A 21,725-nucleotide genomic window follows, 5' to 3' on the forward strand; every position below is an offset into this window, starting at 1 on the left:
TGAGTTGTAAGAGACAAATGCTTGCATGATTCCCTCTCTATCTCTCACAACTGTACCCTCTGATGAAGAAATGCAAGGGATCGCAGGGTGCGCCCGAGCATCTGCTGTCAGGTAAGCCAGTAGTTTCCCATTTTTGTCACCCTTCTCGAACAATTCCTCGGCTCAGGTTCTTAAAGAGGAAGTAAACCCTGATGGGTTCCAGGGCATAATCCATTATGTTGTTCAACATTTGCCCGCCACCAACAACTTCAATAGGCCAAAGGTGGCCACCTTCTCTAACATTTTATATAGTACCTCGTGTTTGAAGTGGGACAGAACATACAGGTTTACTATCGCCAATAGTTGGGATTCAACTGTTAACACCACTATGGCATACTGCCCATGAGGATCTGTTACAACATGTTCTATGGAGAAAATTGAGTACTGTCCATGATACTTTTTTTATTTGCGCAAACATACAATTTTTCAGGACAAGCTTTCGGGGTATGTCCCCTTCTTCAAGGTCCAAGCAGTACTAATTCACCAATTTTTAAGCAGAATAAAAAAAAAAAAAAAAACAATAAAAAAAAAACACATCTCTCAAACATGTTCTATGGAACAGGCTAACTTCTTGTGGATTAAGATAGCTACCCCCCCCCCCCCCCCCCCAGCATACGATGAATGCGTTGAAAGTATGCCTCTCTGCATCCAGGCCCTGTTCAAGGAGAGCACTTTACTACCCATCAAATGTGTCTCTTGCAAGAGGATTGGGATTTTAAATATCGAAGGACCAGTGTCTCTCTTCGGAATTCAGGCCACGGACATTCCATGAAATAAGTTTGAAGTCACGCCTAAAGTAAGGTGTTGTTTAGCATGAAGACAGGATAAGAAAAGTGCAGGGGAGGAGGCCTAAAGTGGGAGCCCAGATGCAGAGAACCGCACACCCCAATATTATAGCATACTTACATTGTATATTGTACTAGGCAAAGATAAGGCCCATCAGTGCTATCCCTCTGGGCAAGACACACAAAAAGAAAAAGAAAAAAACTGTAAAAAAGACAAAAAAATAAAAGTAAAAAAAATCCAGAAGTGCATAAAAATGAACAGTAATAAAACCCAACTCCCTGATTGCACTGGGAAAACAGGAAAAACTTTCAGGTGACTAGGATACAGCATACTATACACCAGGACTTTCTCAGGCATCTGCGGACATCATAGAATGCAGGGTCTCCTTGTTAGCTGTACTGACGTTTTCAGGCTCAATGAGGATAGTATTGCACACACTGACACTTGCAGAACTGTCTGCACATGCCATTCAGCACCAACTGTGCCCGAGCAACTGGGAGCTGGTGGCAGCTGACGTGTACCATGGTTTCCTTGGGTAACAATAAAGTCTATGGCACATATCTCACTGTAATTAGCAGGATCAGGACAGGCACCCGCTGGCTTACCCTGATCACAGTAACAGTAGAAATCTCCAGGCACACATTGCTGTAGGTAACAGGAGTTTGAAGCATAAAGTCACTTGATCCAGCATTAGCAGATCATTGCCAGCACAATCCCCCCCCCCCCAAAAAAAAACCTCCCTAGCACAGATCTTCTGCCCCTCAAATATCGCCTCCGAGCCCCCTCCCCCCACTCCAAATCTCCCCTCTCAGCACAAATTCTCATACCCCAATTCCCCATCCCAGCACTAATCCCCCCCCCCCCCCCCGAACTCCCCTTCCTAGCCCCTAGGCCCCACAATCGTCCTTACTAACACAAATCGTCCTCCCAAAAAAATATGTTCCCACTTGCCACAATTCCCCTCCACCAACACCCCTCCCCCTCACCATATTACCTTTTCCAGCACAAATTCCCTATCCTAGCACAAATCCTCTTCCCCCATCTCCCCTCTCAACACAAATCCCCACCCCTAGCACACCTCCCCAAATTTCCCCTCCTAGAACAATTCTTACCTCCTGCTGCCCCCCCCCCCTTTCCAAATGTCCCCTCCCAACAAAAATCCCCTCCTCCCAATCTCCTTGTATTGCCCCCAAACCTCACATGATACCACAGTGCCCAGGGCAGAGGGGATTTTTGTTGGGAGGGGAAATTTGGAAGGGGGGGGGGCAGCAGGAGGTAAGAAGTGAATCTAGGGGGGGGAATTTGGGGAGGTGTGCTAGGAGTGGGGATTTGTGTTGAGAGGGGAGATGGGGGAAGAGGATTTGTGCGAGGATAGGGAATTTGTGCTGGAAAAGGTAATATGGTGAGGGGGTGGGGGGTTGGTGGAGGGGGATTTGTGGCAAGAGGGGACATTTTTTTTTTGGGAGGGGGATTTGTGTTAGTAAGGATGATTGTGGGGCCTTTGTGCTGGGGGGGGGGAGTTTGGGAGGGATTAGTGCTGAGATGGGGGTTTGTGGTATGGGAATTTGTGCTGGAAGGGGGGATTTTGATTACAGGAAAGCCCCAGCAGTCCCTTTCAGTGCCACCAATCAGTGCTCATCAGTGCCACCAATCAGTGCCCTTAATTGATGCCAGTCAGTGCAGCCTTTCAGTGCCTGCCCATTAGTACCGCCCATCAGTGCTGCCTATCAGCGCCACCCATCAGTGCTGTCTATCCATGCTGCCTATCAGTGCCCACCAGTGCCGCTTATCATTGCCCACCAGTGCGCCTATCAGTGTCCACCAGTGCCGCATGTCAGTGCCCAGCAGTGCAGCATATTAGTGCCCACTCATCAGCGCTACCTAATCAGTTTCCCATAAGTGCCACCTCATCAGTGCCCTTCAGTGAAGGAAAAAAATGACTTATTTGCAAAATGTACTGAGAGAAACTACACAAAACTTTTTTTCTCAAAATTTTTAGTCTTTTCTCTTTTTTTTGTTGTGATTAAGAGGATGATTCAGCAGTGATTAAAGAGGAGGTAAACCCTGATGAGTTTACTTCCTCTTTCATTCCCTGCAAAGGCAAAGCATAATGGCCCATTATGTGTCACTTACCTGACACAGGAGCCAGCGAAGTCGCCGCTGTCCCCTGTAGTCCGCCGCATCCATCTTGTTGGTGGGGTCTCGCAGCTCCGCCGCTGTCTTTCGGCGAAGCCGCGATGACGTCGCTCCCGCGCATGCGCACGGGAGCCTCCGTTGCTGAGAATGCCGCGCTCAGTGCGCATGCGCCGTAGACAGCGGTGCCCGTTTTCGGGCAAATATCTCCTAAACCATATAGGTTTAGGAGATATTGCTTGGACCTACAGGTAAGCCTTAATCTAGGCTTACCTGTAGGTCAAAGTGGTTTGTAAGGGTTTACAACCACTTTAAATACCACCAAAAGAAAGCTCTATTTGTGTGAAGAACAATATCAAATAATTCATATGGGTGCAGTGTTGCATGACCGTGCAATTGTCATTCAAATTGCAACAGCACAGAAAGCTGAAAAATGGCCTGGGCACAGTGGGCATGAAGGGGGTGAAAGTGCCCGGTGTTGAGGTGGGTAAGTTGGTGACACTGGCCATCACAAATGATGTTATTAGCGAGTAAAGTAGGGTGCCAGGAGTTACCTGTGCGTTGAGTTGTTTTCTGAAGTATTGAGGAGGTGTGGTATTGGAACCCGGTGTACGGGGGAAGTGGCAGAGCAGAGGGAAACTAAAGACAGCAGGATTAAAAATAAAAACAAGAAAGAATTGGGAGGAGGAGGAGGAGTTGTCAGAGGGATTGAACGGGAGGGGAAGAGGCCATGATCCGGATAATGATCTCATGGAGAGAGTTGCAGCCCCTGTGAGTGACGGCGTGTCTGCAGCACTGACAGCTCACACCGGCTGCTGGAAAGGTGACCAGTAAGAAGAGCGGCATCCGATCATCACTCCTCCGATCATCACTCCTCCGATCATCACTCCTCCTCATCCTCCTGCCAGGGTGACAGAGCCCAGGGGAGGAAGGACACAGGAGAGAGAGCGGCTGCTGCAGGCTGTGCACACCGGTAAGGAGAAGGATGCTGCGTGCCCAGGGGCATGACTTGCATCACCTTTTGTTGCATTGTCCCTTACCTATCACCCTCCTTCTCCCACCATTCTGCTTCTTTTTTTTATTATTATTTCTTTGCAACATCCTCCTCCTTTTCTCCGCACCCTTCCATTGACTAGCATGTCGCTGTTATCTTTCTCCATTAGGTGTTGGGAGCTGCAAGATGCATTGCTTTGAACTTAACTCATTTATTTCTAGCTCCGACTGCTTGGCTTTACATGCATTTGGGTGGGGGTGTGGGTGGCAGAAGGAAGATTTATAGTGCGTTGTTGTGAACTTTGCTTATTTCAGCAGCTGTGCCATTTGTTGTGTGATTATCGGGGGGTGGGCATGGGCAGACTGTGCCAGGCGGCACTACACAGGCAGCAGATTGCCTCCTGCACTCCCGAGGTTAATGCCATCTGAAGATCAAGCTACGCATTTTGCTGCCAGTGAAGTTTTCAGGGAGGGGGACACTGAACTTGGCAGATTGTTTCAGCTCATTATTCACCCATTTCATTCTAGCAATAGCTATTTAAGGTATGGCTGCTTTATGGTGAGCGACAAGAGTTACATGTAAGATAGATGGCACGTTTATCGTTCCCTGCATTCTACCATGAGCACATCAGTATTGGATAGATCCATGCATTCTACAATGGGCACATCAGTATTGGATAGATCACTGTATTCTACAATGGGCATATGAGTGTTTAATAGATCCCTGCATTCTACAATAGGCATATCAGTATTGGATAGATCCCTGCATTCTACACTGGGCATATCAGTAGTGAATAGATCCCAGCATTCTACACTGGGCACATCAGTATTTGATAGATCCCTGCATTCTACAATGGGCACATCAGTATTGGATAGTTCCCTGCATTCTACAATGGGCACATCAGTATTGGATAGTTCCCTGCATTCTACAATGGGCACATCAGTATTGGATAGTTCCCTGCATTCTACAGTGGGCACATCAGTATTGGATAGTTCCCTGCATTCTACAGTGGGCACATCAGTATTGGATAGTTCCCTGTATTCTACAATGGGCACATCAGTATTGGATAGTTCCTTGTATTCTACAATGAGCACATCAGTATTGGATAGTTCCCTGCATTCTACAATGGGCACATCAGTATTGGATAGTTCCCTGCATTCTACAGTGGGCACATCAGTATTGGATAGTTCCCTGCATTCTACAGTGGGCACATCAGTATTGGATAGTTCCCTGTATTCTACAATGGGCACATCAGTATTGGATAGTTCCTTGTATTCTACAATGAGCACATCAGTATTGGATAGTTCCCTGTATTCTACAATGGGCACATCAGTATTGGATATTTCCTTGTATTCTACAATGGGCACATCAGTATTGGATAGTTCCCTGCATTCTATAATGGGCACATCAGTGTTGAATAGTACAGTGGGCACATCAGTATTGAATAGTTCCTTGCCTACAATGGGAATATGAGTGTTGAATAGTTCCCTGTATTCTAAAACGTACAATGGACACATGAGCATTGAGTAGTTCCCTGTATTGTACAATGGGAACATCAGTATTGGATAGTGCCCCAAATTCTGTAATGCTCACATGAGCATCGGATAGTTTGTTGTATGCTACAATGGACACACGAGGATTAGATAGTCCCCTGTATTCTGCAAAAGGCACGTGAGTATTGGACAGTTCCCTGTATTGTACAATGAACACACAAGCATTGAATTGTTCCCAGTATTCTGCAATTGGCACATGGATATTGGATAGTGCCCTGGATTCTGCAAGGGTCACATGAGCTATAAATATTAACCTGTATTCTACAATGTGGAAATAAGTAGTGGATAGTTCCATGTATCCTACAATAGGTGCATACTGTAAGTTTTGAATAGTCCCTTGTATTCTACTATGAAGTATGAACTAATGAGTATTGGATAATTCATTGTATTCTAAAATGGGTAGATGAGTATTGGATAGTTAGTTCACTGCATTTTACAACAGACAAATGAGTTTTGGATAGTTCCCTGTGTTCCATAATGGGCAGATAAGCATTGGCTAGTTCCCTGTCTTATACGGTGGTCACATGAGCATTGGATACTTCCCTGTATTCTACAATGGGCACATGAACATTGCATAGTTCCCTTCCTGTATTCAAAGCTGGCACCTGAACAGTGGATTCTGCAATGGACACATGAGCATTGGATAGTTGCCTCTATTGTACAATGGGAAAGTATTAGGTGAAATATGGGCTACCTATTTTATTATATGAAAACCATAAGTTTTGCATAATAATAGGAAATATATGAATAACCAGACTGGATTCATGTCATAGAAAGTATACAAATAAAATACATTTGTGAAATCTTATACAGTATTATATCATAATGTTTTTTAAATAGTGATGGGAATTATGGGACTACAGAACTAAGTTGACAAGTATATCTTTTTGGTAAAATAAACAAACAAGTTTCAGCAAAATAAAAGGAGAAGTGCCTTCTCCCTATTTTTGTTACAGTTTGCTGAATTAATGTAGAATTCCTGGCAAAACCTTAAATGCTCCCTCATTTCTCCTGTTCAGATTAACCTTGAGGCTGGGTTCACACTGCTGCGGGGGGAGATCCGGATGTGATTCGCACCGCAAATCACATCCGATCTCCGTAGCGATGCGAGTTCAGCCATACAGATAGTATGGCTGAATTCGCATCGCTCCCGCAGCAAACTCGCACGGGACCCTTTTTTTGGTCCGCAACAGAATCGGATCGCATGGGGGTTCACACCATGCGATCCGATTCCTGTGCGAGTTGGCAGATCGCACTGCGATATGCGGACAGATCTGGGGGTGTCATTAACATATCATTGACACTCCCAGCCGTCCGCATAGGGCAGTGTGAACTGCCGGCGGGAGTCATGCGATGCGGGAAAACGCCACGGATTTGCAGCGTTCCCGCATCGCAGCGGTGTGAACCCGGCCTGAAGGAAAGCTGTATATATTTATCTATTTTCAGCCTGCTTCAGTTCAGTCACGTGATTCCCTGTGTTAGCCAGCGCCGGCTGCAGGGGAGAGGAGAGAGTTATTGGCAATGGCTTTTAATGCCTGGGAGCAGTGACGTCACCCATAGGCTGCTATGGCCCATCTGTTGTTGGCGCTCCCTCTTCTCTCCAGCAGTGCCGCTGGCTGACAGAGGAGAGCTGGATCGTGTGACCGGACCAGGGAAACTTGAAAAAAGGTAAGTATAGAGACCCTTTTTATACTGAATGAATGAATGAATGAAATACTTGTATCGCGCACAATGCGAACTGAATCGCCTCTAGGCGCTGTGGCGAGCTTTGATCATCTGCTAAAAGAGGAAGGTCTTGAGTTTTTTCCTAAAAGCCAGGTGATTTTCTTCCTGGTGGATGTTGATTGGTAGAGCATTCCATAGCCGAGGCCCTTGGACAGCGAATCTCCGATCACCCTTGGATTTATACCGGGCTTTGGGCACGAGGAGGAGGTTTTTGTTGGCTGATCGAAGACTGCGATTTGGTGTGTAAGGATTTATTTTCTCCATTAGGTATTGCGGAGCTTCTCTATGCACGCATTTGTGGGTGAGGCACAGGGTCTTGAACGTGATCCGATTTTTTACGGTTAGCCAATGTAAGCTCCTCAGTGAAGGAGAGATGGATTCCCAGGGTTTTTTTTCCTGTTATCAGCCTTGCCGCCGTGTTTTGGATCAGTTGTAATCGCGCAAGTTGATATTGAGGTAATCCTATGTAAAGCGAGTTTGCGTAGTCCAGTCGTGAATTAATGATTGTTCCAACTACCACTGTTTTGTCATTCTTTGGGATAAAAGGGATGAGTCTGCGAAGCATGCGCAGCAGATGGTGAGATCGACTGGTTAGTTAGAATAGGTGTTAGGAGAAGGGAGGGAGCATTTGTAGGGGTAGTTTTGCCAGGAATTCTACTTTTGGGACTCGTGCACACAGCCACAAAAAATCAGCATTTTTATCAGTACTGTTTTTTTTTTTTATGGATCTGAACACAGCTTTATAGTTTTTTTTTGTTTTTTTTTTTTGACCCATGTACTAAATTTAATGGAAATAGCAATTTATGCATCTAAATTTTACTTTACGGACCATGTTATGTGTTTTTATGTAGGATTTTTCTGCCAGCAAAATCCTGCGTAGGTGATCAGTAATTTAATTATGGCCTTGTGCATATATCTTATATTTTTTTATTTTTTGGTTATTCTGTAAAGTAGTGATAGAAGGCGATAAACTGTAGTTTAGAGCTCAAACCAAAAATGTAAGTGCATGTGTTGTGTGTGAAGGTTGTTAATGAACATTTGACATTACACTGTTTCTTATGGATGGATTAGAACATGCTGCTTCCTGATGGCAGGAGAACACACTGACTTTTTTGATTCACTCACGAATAGCTTAGGTTCAGCATTGGCACTGACACACTAGGAGTTTCTTTGCCGTGCTGTACAGTTGCTTGTGACATTTGCCCATTTCTGTGTCATGTCTTCCTCTAATGGAGAAATCGCTCTTTATTATTTTTACCTCATTTTTGTAATGCTGCCTCTCAAAAATGTAAAGTATATAATTGAACCTTCTTGAATCATAGTGAGGAACGCAATCTGGTTTCAAAGTGTTCTCTTTCAACAGGCATTTGTTAAAAGAATTCTCTTTTATTTCAATGCACAGGATACTATCTGCTGGACCAAGTTGTGATATTTTCATATGTAAAAGTTTTAGGATAAGACATTTAGGACTAAAGCAAGCCATACGTTATACAATTTTCTGTGGTTGAAGGAAGGAATATTGCTAGATTTCCCCCATCAACACGGTCAGTGTTGATGGGGGAAATCCTCCTTCTGCTATATTGTATTCTGACAGAGAGGGAGGTTTCCTAGCCTTCAGAATACAATGACCACTGCTGGCAGCTACAGCCACTGGCAGTGATCGTGTGTACAAAAAGCAGGCGGGTTGTACTGAAGTTGATCAATGTATCGACTTCAGTACAACTAGCCTGGCCATAGATGGATCAAAATTCAGCCAGTTCAATGTCGATAAGTCCATGGCTGGCCTAACATTTTGTTGCACTCAAATTCAGCTAATGAGACTCCTGAGATATTCTTCCTTCACCTGAAATGCACTTTCATTGTTTGATTCCATGTATTTTGGGCAGTTCCTTACAGTAATCCCTAGGGTTGCTCTACATTGCCAGATACTCTCTTGTGTATCATCAGCCTACAAAGAATCAGACGAAAAACCTCTAACCTGAGGATATCAAGTCTCTAAAGTACTCTATTTTAATTACTGATAACTTGTGAATAGTGAGTTTGTTACACACATTATTCAAAACACTGTTTTGTGCTCAGATATCACTCTCTGTTAAGACCCGTACTCACAATCAGACTTTTTGACAACAAACATGCAAATTAGCTGTTTTAAGGCAACATCCGACCGTGTGTACGTTCCATCGGACAAACTTTTTTGGTTTTCATTGGACTGTTGTTGGTTGTGCGAACAGACAAACTTTTCGACAACATAAGTCCGATGGAGCAAAGTTCGATCGTGTGTACAGAAACCATCGGACTTTACAAACACGCATGCTCAGAACCAAATGAAAAAGATCAGACAACAATACAGTTGACCAAAAGGTGGCACCAGGAGTAATTGAACGTCCTCTTTTGAAGTGTCGTCAGTACATTGAAATGTCACTGCGTTCATGCTTGTTGTCTAAAAAGTCTGATCGTGTGTATGCAATACAAATTTACGGCCAACGCCCTTTGTACAAAAGTCCACGGGAAAGTTTGTACAACGTCAGATCGTGTGTATGAGGCTTAAGATTGCATGGGCATTTTGTATGCATCCTTGCTCTTTGCTCTATATCATGGGTTTCCAGACTTTCTAAACAAAGAGCCAGTTACTCTCCTTCAGGCTTTAAGGGGGCCAGACTGTGGCCAGTTGAAACAGAAAACACCTTGGCATCAGTGTAAGTAAATGGGGCCTCCTTGTTGGTTTTAGTGGGAGGACTAATGTCCCATCCTTGGTGTCAGTAGGAGGACTAATGTCCCATCCTTGGTGTCAGTAGGAGGAATAGTGTCCCATCCTTGGTGTCAGTGGGAGGAATAGTGCCCCATCATTAGTTTTAGTGGGAGGAATAGTGCCCCATGGTTGGTAACAGTGCACACAATCTCGCCTCCCAACAGCTGGACTATATGTCCCATGATTCCTTGCATACACTATACCACTATGCTAAAGTGCATGTGTAATAAAGACCACTATGCTGATGCACACGAACTAAGAAATCACAGGCTAAAATGGCCATCAAAGGCAAGTGGTCAGGAGGTAGGCATTTCACATTTTTCATTCATCTAATAGGAGTGACAGCACACAGTGTGTAGTCCTGGGCTTGAGGCGGCACACTGTGGGGGCATCATAACCCAGCTAATGATTGGAGCCACCGCAGAACAGTAGTCTGTATACAAATGTCTGAAAAGCAAAATTAATGTACTCAAACTGTTCCATTGCATATAGTTTTCTGCACAAAGCCTACCTTAAAGGAGTTGTAAAGTCAGAAGGTTTTTTATCTTAATGCATTCTATGCATTAAGATAAAAAGTCTTCTGTGTGTAGTAGCCACCCCAGCACCCCCTAATACTTACCTGAGCACCATCTCTATCCAGCGATGGCTCCCTCCTGATTGGCCGAGACACAGCAGCGAGGGCCAATCAACGTCAGTTAGTCAATCAGGATAGAGAGGGGTGGGGCTGAATGGACACACAGAGCTGCAGCTCAGCTCGGGTGCCCTCCTAACAACTTAGCAAGCTGCTTGCTGTGGGGGCACTCAACAGGAGGGAGGGGCCAGGAGCACAGTAGAGGCACCTGAGAAGAGGAGGATCCGGGCTGCTCTGTGCAAATCCACTGCACAGAGCAGGTTAGTATTAAAAAAAAATAAGACTTTACAATCACTTTAAGAAGAACTTCAAGCGTTTAAAATGTACATAGTGAAGATATTTGCCAGCACACCATGGAACGACATAAATAGCGCCCAAACGGGTAATTTATTGCATGATCACAACACAAGGAGAGTGCAACATTTCGGAGTCACGCAGGGCCCTTTCGTCACATGCCTGACAAAGGGGCCCTGCGTGATTCCGAAACGTTGCACTCTCCTTGTGTTGTGATCATGCAATAAATTACCCGTTTGGGCGCTATTTATGTCGTTCCATGGTGTGCTGGCAAATATCTTCACAGTGACTTGAACCAGTATCCAGCTGGTTGTTCCTGCAGCACCCAAACTCGAGAGCTGATCCAGGCAGGAATGTGTGTGATGGGAATATGAAGTATTAAAATGTACATAGCGTGCAGTGGTCTGGAACATGTCATATAAAGAGTGCAGTGGTCAGGAGTATGAAATATACGGCACAGCCTCTTGAGTGTAGGCCTTAGGAATGCATAATGCACAGGGTGTAGGAATGTGCATCACACAGACTGCAAGGTTCAGGATTACATATTGCACAGAATACAGTGGTCAGGAGTGCATAATGCTTAGAGTGCAGGGATTAGGCATAACGTATAGAGTGCAGGGGTCAGGAATAGAGGTCGACCGATATGGGTTTTTCTCTGGCCGATGCCGATGCCGATATTTAGAAATCATGGCGGCCGATAGCCGATATATGATGCCGATTTTTTTGGGCCGATATGTTAGGCCGATTTTATTTTATTTATTTATTTTTAATCCCCCTTGATCCAACACACCTTTCCCACTGGGGTGTTTTTTAAGGCGCTTTTGGGCTAAAAATAGCGCCTGTAAAGTGCCTGCAAAATGGCTCCCCTGCAGTCTGTGTGAAAGACAGAGTGCTTTCACACTGAGGCGATGCGCTGGCAGGATCTTAAAAAAAAAGTCCTGCAAGCAGCACGTTTGGAGTGGTGTATACCGCTCCTCCACCACTCCTGCCCATTGATATGAATGGGCACCACTGCCGAAGCGCATGCAATGCGATTTGGCAGCGGTGCTTCATGGGCGCATTTAACCTCTTCCTTGGCCGCTAGCTGGGTTATATGTGCCCCACTAGCAGCCAAATAGCACCGCTAAAATGATGGTAAAGAGCCGCTAAAACTTGCGTTTTACCATCAACGTCTGCCCACTCCAGTGTGAAAGCAGTCTTCATAAGTGATACAGAAAATTTCTTACACTTAAAGCGGAGGTCCACCCTAAAATGGACCTTCCGCTCATCGGAACCCTCCCCCCCTCCGGCGCCACAATTGGCACCTTTCAGGGGGGTGCAGTTACCTGGATAATCCAGGTAACTGCACCCACTTCCGGGCTAGCTCTCTGCGGAAAGGGGCGTACATTACGCCCCTTTCCGCAAGTGCCCGCCCCCTTCCGCAAGTGCCCCGCTGCCTGCTGGAAAAACAGATCCCAGAGGCAGCGGGGACCGTCCTCATTGCGCAGCGTGGCTCACGCATGCGCAGTAGGGAACCGGGAAATTAAGCCGAAAGGCTCCATTTCCTGATTCCCATACCCAAGATGGCGGCGGCGGCAGCACTCGAGTGTCGATCTAGAGATCGGCTTCGGGTGCCGACATCGCGGGCGCGCTGGACAGGTAAGTGTCATTATTTTAAAAGTCAGCAGCTGCAGTATTTGTAGCTGCTGGCTTTTAAATAAAAAATAAAAAAACGCGGAGTCCCGGCGGACTCCCGCTTTAAACATTTATTAAACAAAACAAACCTCCAATCAGTTTACTTGTATGTATGATCTAGATTAAAAAAAAACAAAAAACCTATATATTAAATAAAAACAGGTAGTCAAAACTTTTGGACAAAAAAAAAAAATGGGCTAACTTTACTGTTTTTATTTTATTTTTATTTTTTAAATGGTGTATTTTTTTCCCAAAAAATGCATTTTAAAGACCTCTGTGCAAATGCCGTGTGACATAAAATATTGCAACAACCGCTATTTTATTCCCTAGGATCTCTGCTAAAAAAATATATATATTTTCTGGCAGAAAATACAGGATTTTTACTTGTAAGCAGCAAGTGTCAGAAAAGATTTAGTCTTTAAATGGTTAAACTGAGAACTTCTACACAGAGAGATGACTTCATTCATTCAGAAGTGTAAACATTGTATCATTTAGTTCTTTTCTTGGCAGTCTGCCCAGAGTGGAGGAAAGTGTTGCTATGACGACTCAGACAACTCACACTGACTTCTTACAGAAGTCATTTCAAAGTCCCGCTGTAGAATCGGCTTTTTATTAACACAATCGGCCGATGCCGATTATTTAAAAAACGGCAAATATCGGCCGATATATCGGCCGGCCGATATATCGGTCGACCTCTAGTCAGGAATGTGTAATGCACATAGTGCAGGGGTCACGAGTGGTTAATGTACCAGGGTCAAGAGTGCATAAAGCATAGCGTGCAAGAGTGTGTATCACACAGAATGCAGGGGTCAGTAGTGCATAATGCAGAGAATACAAGTGTCAGGACTGGATATCAGCGTGTACTGCATAGAGTGCACGGGGTTAGGCATAACGTATAGAGTGCAGAGTACAGGAATGTGTAATGCAAATAGTGCAGGGGTCAGGAGTGGTTATTGTACAGGGGTCAAGAGTATGTAAAGCATAGGGTGCAGGTGTACATGTCACACAGAGTGCAGGGGTCAGTAATGCATAATGCACATAATACAGGGGTTAGGAGTGGGGATTGTACAGAGTGTAGGGGTCAGGAATGTGTAATGCATAGAGTGCAAGGGTTGGGCAAAATGTACACAATGCTGAGGTCAGGAGTGCACAATGCTAATGGTCAGAAGTGGTTATCACACAGGGCTCGAGAGTGCATAACCCACAGAGTTCGGGGTCGTAACGCAGAGAGTAGAGAATTAAAAAGTATATAACATAGAGGGTAGTGTACAAAGTACAACCAAAAATTACTCCCTCTTCCCAATAAGAGCTTTTATCTTTGCATATGAATGAGCTATGAAGCATATGTATATACATATTCAAATTCAAATTTGCATATAGATGAGCTGTGGGAACAATTTACTGGGGCAGAGTATTTGAGGGACATGCTCCTTATACACAGGACAGCAGAAGTAGGGTGAAAATGCAGGACAGTCCCACACAATCCGGGACTGTTGGGAGGTCTGCTTAGTGTACAGAAACTACTACAGATACACATTTACTGTATATATTAATTCTTGATCTATGCCAGCTTAGATTTTAGGATTAGCATGCATTTTACTTACTACTGCACGAAAGCAGAAACTGTGTTGTCATACATCATCATCAATATTCAAGTGCGGGCTGTAGTGAATAAGACTAAGTAGATCAGAATGAACTAATCTAAGATATTCAGAGTTATCAGACATGTAAAGCTCTGAGTTATTAAAGGCCATCTTTACACGCACTTTCACCTCAATTCTGTGGTTGCTATAAAGTTTAATTGCATGCTGTTTTACATCTTTTAGGGACACCAGCAGTAACATATTCCCAGTTCCACCCATCTGCTGTGGCTATTACTAAGGTGAATGCTGGTATTTTTTTCTCACTCGATGGGTTCTGCATATTGCAGAAAGAAGAAATAATTGGATAGTTCTGCTGCAAAGGAGTGATGGCCTTTTAGAAGGGTACAGAGACACAAAGGACTTTTGGGAAATCCACTGAAGTCTCCAAAAGAAATAAGAAGCTTGTGGGTGACTCAAATACAATATTGTGTTATAGACATCCAAATTCAAGCGTAGGCTTTTTATGTCAGTTAGAGTTTTTATTTTTATTTTTACGGTAAGAAATAACAGGAAAGATGAATGGGGAGAGTCTGACATTATTTAAGGGAATTCAGTATAGAAATTGTCTGCAGCTAGGTGGCAACAGACAATTGAAAATGGTGACTTACAGCAGACCTATACTGAAATAAAGACCCTCACCACCCTGAGGATCCTGCCTCCGTAAATGGTCTAAGCAGTGGAACATCTTCAGTGCAGAAACGTATGCTTTATGTTTATGCTGTATGTTAATATGACTAGGCAGGATAATCAGAAGCTCTGCCTGAATTCTGATACTTTTCTTCAGCAGAGAACATGTGACCAATGACTGCATAAGTGAACTAGTAACGAACTCTAATGCCGCGTACACACGACCGGACTTTCCGGCAGACTAGGTCCGACGGAATCAGTCCGTCGGACATTCCGATCATGTGTGGGATAATCCGATAGTTTTTCATTTAAAAAATCTGACGGACCTAGAAATAGAACATGTTTCAAATCTGTCTGATGGACTCAATTCCTATCGGGAAAACCGTTTGTCTGTATGCTGGTCCGACGGACCAAATACGACGCAAGAGAAGCTATTGGCTACTGGCTATTGAACTTCCCTTTTTAGTCCCGTTTTACGACATCACGTTCAAAACGAACTGACTTTCAAATGGACTTAGTCCGCTCGTGTGTAGGCAATTCTGTTAGTTCGGAAGTCTGTCGGAACTCGGCCGAAAGTCCATCGGGAAGACCGTCTGACCTTTTCTGCTGGAAAGTGCGGTCATGTGTACGTGGCATAACCGTTCTTTTTTTACAATTTACACTGGTACATTCCTGGGAGTTAGCAAAATGTCACCAGGGGATGGGACTGTGGTTTGAGTAAATCAAAATATCCCATCCCCTGGTGACATTTTTTAAATGAAAAACGATCGGATTAGTGTAAAAAGTAGTCCTGCAATGGTAAAGAATATCATATATATATATATATATATATCTCACATTTTTGTAAATATTTTATTATATCTTTTCATGTGACAGCGATGAAGAGATGACACTTTGCTACAATGTAAAGTAGTGAGTGTACAGCTTGTATAACAGTGTCAATTTGCTGCCCCCTCAAAAGAACAACACACAGCCATTAATGTCTAAACCGCTGGCAACAAAAGTGAGTACACCCTAGAGCTGCACAATTAATCGTCAAGAATCGTTATCGTGATCTTGACTAAAGTGTTTCACAATTCTTTCTATGCAAAGAATTCTCTCTGCTCTTCTGAAGCCACAGCCCTCAAAAGAAAGGAAGAGAAAAACTGGGCAGTCTGCCAAAAATCACAACATTCTTCATCAGTTGAACTTAAGTATAAACATTGTAACAATTTGTCAATGGAATAGACTTTGTGTGTAAGTGAAAAAAGTTTAACCACTTAAACACTAAGGGCCGGTTCACACAGCGAGGCGATGCGAGGCGACACGGCTCGCCTCGCCTCGCTCCCGCAAGTCGCCCCCGTTCTGTACAATGGAACCGTTCTGAGAGGAGCGACTCGAGTCGCTCCGACTCAGAAAAAAGGTTCCTGTACTACTTCGGGGCGACTTCGGGGGCGACTTGCATTGACTTCTATACAGAAGTCCTCTGCAAGTCGCCGCTGAGATCCCCGCAGGTCGCGGCGAGGCAAGTCGGAGACGCCTCGCCGCGCCTCGCTGTGTGAACCGGCCCTTAACCTTTTTCTGATATTTGTTGGTTTCAAGTTAAAATCTTTTTGTTTTGCTAGAAAATCACTTAGATCCCCCAAACATTATATATATTATATATATATATATTTTTAGTAGACATCCTACAGAATAAAATGGTGGTTGTTGCAATATTTTATGTCACACTGTATTTGCGCAGTGGTCTTTCAAATGCAATTTAAAAAAAAAACACTTTAATGAATAAAAAAAATGCAAAAAAATTGTTATTCTCATTTTGTCCAGAATTGTGCACCTCTAGTACACCCCTAAGTGAAAATGTCCAAATTGGGCCCAATTAGCCATTTTCCCTCGCCAGTGTCATGTGACTTGTTTTTTTTTTTATATTTATTTATTGATTTTTATCAAAAATAAAGGATATTACATACATGTATTAACAGTTAGATCTTGCAATTGTTGTCTTCGTACATATATGTGGTGACATTAATGTCCTAATGAACACTTATATCTTACATAACGTTAGCCCAATAGGGCTTACTTATTGTGACCGTAGGTCTTTATTTCCCTATTCCTCAACGGAGGAGTAAACTTTTGTCTAACAAGAGTTTCAGGATACTGCGTCATGTGACTTGTTAGTGTTACAAGGTCTCAAATGTGAATGGGGAGCAGGTGTGTTAAATTTAGTGTTATCACTCTCACTCTCTCATACTGGCCACTGGAAGTTCAACATGGCACCTTATGGCAAATAACTCTCTGAGGATCTGAAAAAAAAGAATTGTTGATCTACACAAAGATGTACTAGGCTATAATAAGATTGCCAAGACCACTGAGCTGCAGCATGGTGGCCCAGACCATACAGCAGTTTAACAGGACAGGTTCCACTCAGAACAGGCCTCGCCATGGTCGACCAAAGATGTTGAGTGCACGTGCTCTGCGTCATATCCAGAGGTTGTCTTTGGGAAATAGACATATGAGTGCTGCCAGCATTGCTGCAGAGGTTTAAGGGGTGGGGGTCAGCCTGTCAGTGCTCAGACCATATGCCACACTGCATCAAATTGTTTTGCATGGCTGTCATCCCAAAAGGAAGCCTCTTCTAAAGATGATGCACAAGAGAGCCCACAAACAGTTTTTTTACCTGTAGCAGGATGATGTTGAAAAAGGGTGGTGGTGCGCTAACCCACTACAATTCCCTAAACAGCGTCCACATGATGTGCTTGAGGAATTACTGCAGATGCAGTTTGAGGATTGGACTTTTTGCTGTTTGACAATCTGGCTCCTGGTTGGACGGCTGCCTGTCATCTTGTGCTGCTCAGCAAGTCCTGTAGTGTTCTTTGCTGTCTCAAGCTCCCTGTTATCACCGCGCCGGTGAATGCATTCCACCACTGTTGCGGCTCAGGTTTCAGGAGGCAGACACCACGCCAAACACGCTGACAACATCACGGCCCGGCTCACCATCATCCAACTCTTTACTTAAGGCTCGTTCATACTATAAGAAAATAGGGTGAACATTTTTATCTAAAGAATTTGCGTACGATTTTCGTGTAGTGTGTGTACACAACTTTTGACAGCTGATTCTGACTTTTGGTATGAAAATTCCTGAATGGACAAACTCCAAAAAAATTTGCGTACGGGAACAGAACGATCGATTTTCATTAATTGTGTACTGTTTTCGTACGATTTTTGTACAAGGAAAATCTGAAAACAAAGACTGCGCAAAAAAAAGCCTTTGTCACACTAGATTTTTCATACGAATTTTCGTTCATTGGTTCCTATTTTCTGTGAAACAACAAGGAAAATTGGACGATTGTTTGCCCAATTTTTTTATAGTGTACCCCACTTTACTCCTGTTGCTCCCTGTGTATTTGTTCTCACCTCTCCAGCTGTGTTCAAACACCTCAAGTTTAAGTAATTGCTACTTTTATTAAACTTTGTTGAATTATGATCCAGTGCCTTGGTTGCTCGTTTGCAATTGTACTGTGGATCTCCCGCTGATCTTAATTACTGAAAACTGCGGATCACCCCTCTCCCCTTTCCATTGGAACTTGTGCTTTACCTATTCCATAAATGACAGTTGTGTATCTCCTGCCACCTCTTAACAGCTACTTCAAGATTCACCCACAGTATATGGATATTAAACTTCAGCAGACAATTGTGAGTGCTTGAGAGTGTGCACTTGTTTTTTTACATGCTGTAGATAGTTGAAGGTAAGTCTAAAGGAAAATAAACTAGAAAATTGTATAATATATGGCCAGCTTTAAAATGTGGCATTAACCACTTTCCAACCACCTGCCGCAGATGTACTGTGGCAAGGTGGCTCAGCTGCTCAAATCGCCGTACTGATGTCTGCCGGCCGCCCGCGATCGTTCCCCGCAGAGACAGAACGGGGGTCTACCAAAGTAAAGGCGGATCCCTGTTCTGTCAGAGGATGCAGGAAGATGGATCTGTGTGTTTCCCCAGTAACACAGTCCTCTTACAGTTAGTAATCACAAACAGGGAACACAGTTAACCCCTTGATCGGCCCTGATGTTAACCCTTTTGTTTCCAGTGTCATTAGTACAATATCAGTGCATATTTTTAGCACTGATTACTGTAATAATGTCACTGGTTCCCAAAAAAGTGTAAAAAATGTCAGTTAGGTGTCCAATCTGTCCGTCTCAATGTCACAGTCTGGCTAAAAATCTCTGATCGCCACCATTACTAGTAAAAAAAATTATAATAATAATACCAGTTTTGCACATCTAGAGAGTGAAAATTTTGCCTGTTCTTTTTTTGCAAAATAGCTCAAGCTCAGTCAGATTGGATGGAGATCATCTGTGAACAGCAATTTTCAAGTCTTGCCTCAGATTGTCAATTGGATTTAGGCTTTGACTGGGCCATTCTGACACATGTATATGCTTTGATCTAAACCATTCCATTGTAGCTCTGGCTGTATGTTTAGGGTAGTTGTCCTGCTGGAAGGTGGACCTCCACCCAGTCTCACGTCTCTTGCAGACTCTAGGTAAGTAATGGCGAACCTTGGCACCCCAGATGTTTTGAAACTACATTTCCCATGATGCTCCACTACACTGCAGAGTGCATGAGCATCATGGGAAATGTAGTTCCAAAACATCTGGGGTGCCAAGGTTCACCATCACTGCTCTAGGTTTTCTTTTAAGATTGCCTGTATTTGGCTCCATTCCATCAACGCTGATCAGCTTCCCTGACCCTGCTGAAGAAAAGCATCCCCACAACATGATGCTGCCACCACCATGTTTCCCGGTGGGGATGGTGTGTTCAGGATCATGTGCAGTGTTCGTTTTCCACCACACATAGCATTTTGCTTTTAGGCCAAAAAGTTCAATTTTGGTCTCATTTAACAAGATGTTTGCTGTATCCCCCATGTGGCTTCTCACAAACTGCAAACGACACTTCTTATGGCTTTCAGCAATGGCTTTCTTCTTGCCACTCTTCCATATAGGCCAGATTTGTGGAGTGCACGACTAATAATTGTCCTCTGGACAGATTCTTCAACCTGAGCTGTGGATCTCTGGAGCTCCCTTGGAGTTACCATGGACCTCTTGGCTTCTCTGTTTAATGCTCTCCTTGTCTGGCCTGTCAGTTAAGGCGGACAGCCATGTCTCGGTAGCTTTTCAGTTGTGCCATACTCTTTCCATTTTCAGACGACGTATTGAACAGTGCTCCGTGAGATGTTCAAATCTTGGGATATTTTTTTAGAACCTAACCCTGCTTTAAACTTCTCCACAACTTTATCCCTGACCTCTATGGTGTGTTCCTTGGCCTTCATGATGCTATTTGTTCACTAAGTTTCTCCAACACACCTCTGAGGGCTTCACAGAAAAGCTGCATTGATACTGAGAATAAGTCACACACAGGTGGACTCTATTTACTAATTAGGTGATTTCTGAAGGCAAGTGGTTCCACTAGATTTTAGTTAGGGGTAACAGAGTAAAGGGGGCTTGAATACAAATGCACGCCACACTTTTCAGATATTTATTTGTAAAAAATGTTGAAAACCGTGTATCATTTCCCTTCCACTTCACAATTATGTGCCACTTTGTGTTGGTCTGTCACATAAAATCCCAATAAAATACATGTTTTTGGTTGTAACATGACAAAATGTGGAAAATTGCAAGGGGTATGAATACTTTTTTTAAGGCACCATACATGGTACAGCAGGCACATATTAGGAATATGAAATGTTGAGTTTACATATTCTTTAAATCTAATGCACAAGAAGGACTTCTAAAGCTTATTATGGAAGTTGAAATACATTTAATTGGTAACACTTTTTGAACTGATTGGTGTCATGAGCTTTATTTGGTGGTAAAATTGATTCTAGAACTTTGTTTTAGGTAAAAAGGATGATATAAAAAAGGATTATAACTATAAATTATAGGTCTGCATGTCCACCATGTATTTATAAGCCTGTGTTCATGATCCTTTTTGCTGCTATATCATTAAAATGTCAAGTTGGGACAGAATGTCAATTTGACATTTTGTTATTAAATATGCACATTAATAAATCAATGCACCCAGACTATATTCAGGTCATGATATTGTACATGTATGAAAGCTATTAACATCACAGTTGCCAACATCAATTTACAATAGACTAAAAAAAAAAAAAAATAATGTGGCTTACGGAAATCAAGAAATAGTTACTGTGGATATAAAAAGTCTACACTCTCGTTAAAAAAAAAAGTCTACACTCCCCTGTAAAAATGTCAGGTTTCTGTGATGTAATAAGATGAGACAAAGTTAAATAATTTCAGAACTTTTTCCACCTTAAATGTGACCTATAAACTGTACAACTCAATTGAAAAACAAACTAAAATATTTTAGGAGGGGAGAAAAATAAAATAATTATAATTTAAAAAAAATAATGAATAAGTGTGCACACCCTCCTACTGTGTTCAGAATTAAGCAGTCGCATTCAAACTCATGTTAAATAGGAGTCAATATACACCTGTGATCATTTAAAGTTCCTCTTATTAACCCCAAATAAAGTTCAGCTGTTCTAGTAGGTCTTTCCTGACATTTTCTTCGCATCCTACAGCAAAAGCCATGGAGAGCTTCCAAAGCATCAGATCTCTTTGTTAAAAGGTATCAGTTAGGAGAAGGGTACAAAAGAATTTTCAAGGCATTATATATACCATGGAACACAGTAAAGATAGTCATCAAGTGGAGAAAATATGGTACAACAGTGATGTCACCAAGAACTGGACGTCCCTCCAAAATTGATGAAAAGATTAGATGAAAAAACTTGTCAGGGGGGCTGCCAAGAGGCCTACAGCAACATTAAAGGAGCTGCAGGAATATTTGTCAAATACTGGCTGTCTGGTACATGTGGCAACAA

General features: G+C 43.2%; 1 protein-coding gene across 1 annotated transcript in view; it reads left to right on the forward strand.

Annotated features, from left to right (window-relative positions):
- Window positions 1-3,909: 3,909 nt before the first annotated feature.
- Window positions 3,910-21,725, forward strand: part of SMARCA2 (SWI/SNF related BAF chromatin remodeling complex subunit ATPase 2) — a 355,922-nt gene continuing 338,106 nt past the window's right edge. Inside the window, exon 1 of the mRNA XM_077475014.1 lies at window positions 3,910-3,931. The gene's annotated coding sequence lies outside the window, so the exon portion shown is untranslated. The remainder of the gene's footprint in view (window positions 3,932-21,725) is intronic.

The sequence above is a fragment of the Lithobates pipiens genome, unplaced genomic scaffold (genome assembly GCF_037356315.1).
Source record: "Lithobates pipiens isolate NorthernLeopardFrog02 unplaced genomic scaffold, aLitPip1_a1.2 Scaffold_13, whole genome shotgun sequence".
In the NCBI taxonomy this organism is placed as follows: Eukaryota; Metazoa; Chordata; class Amphibia; order Anura; family Ranidae; genus Lithobates; species Lithobates pipiens.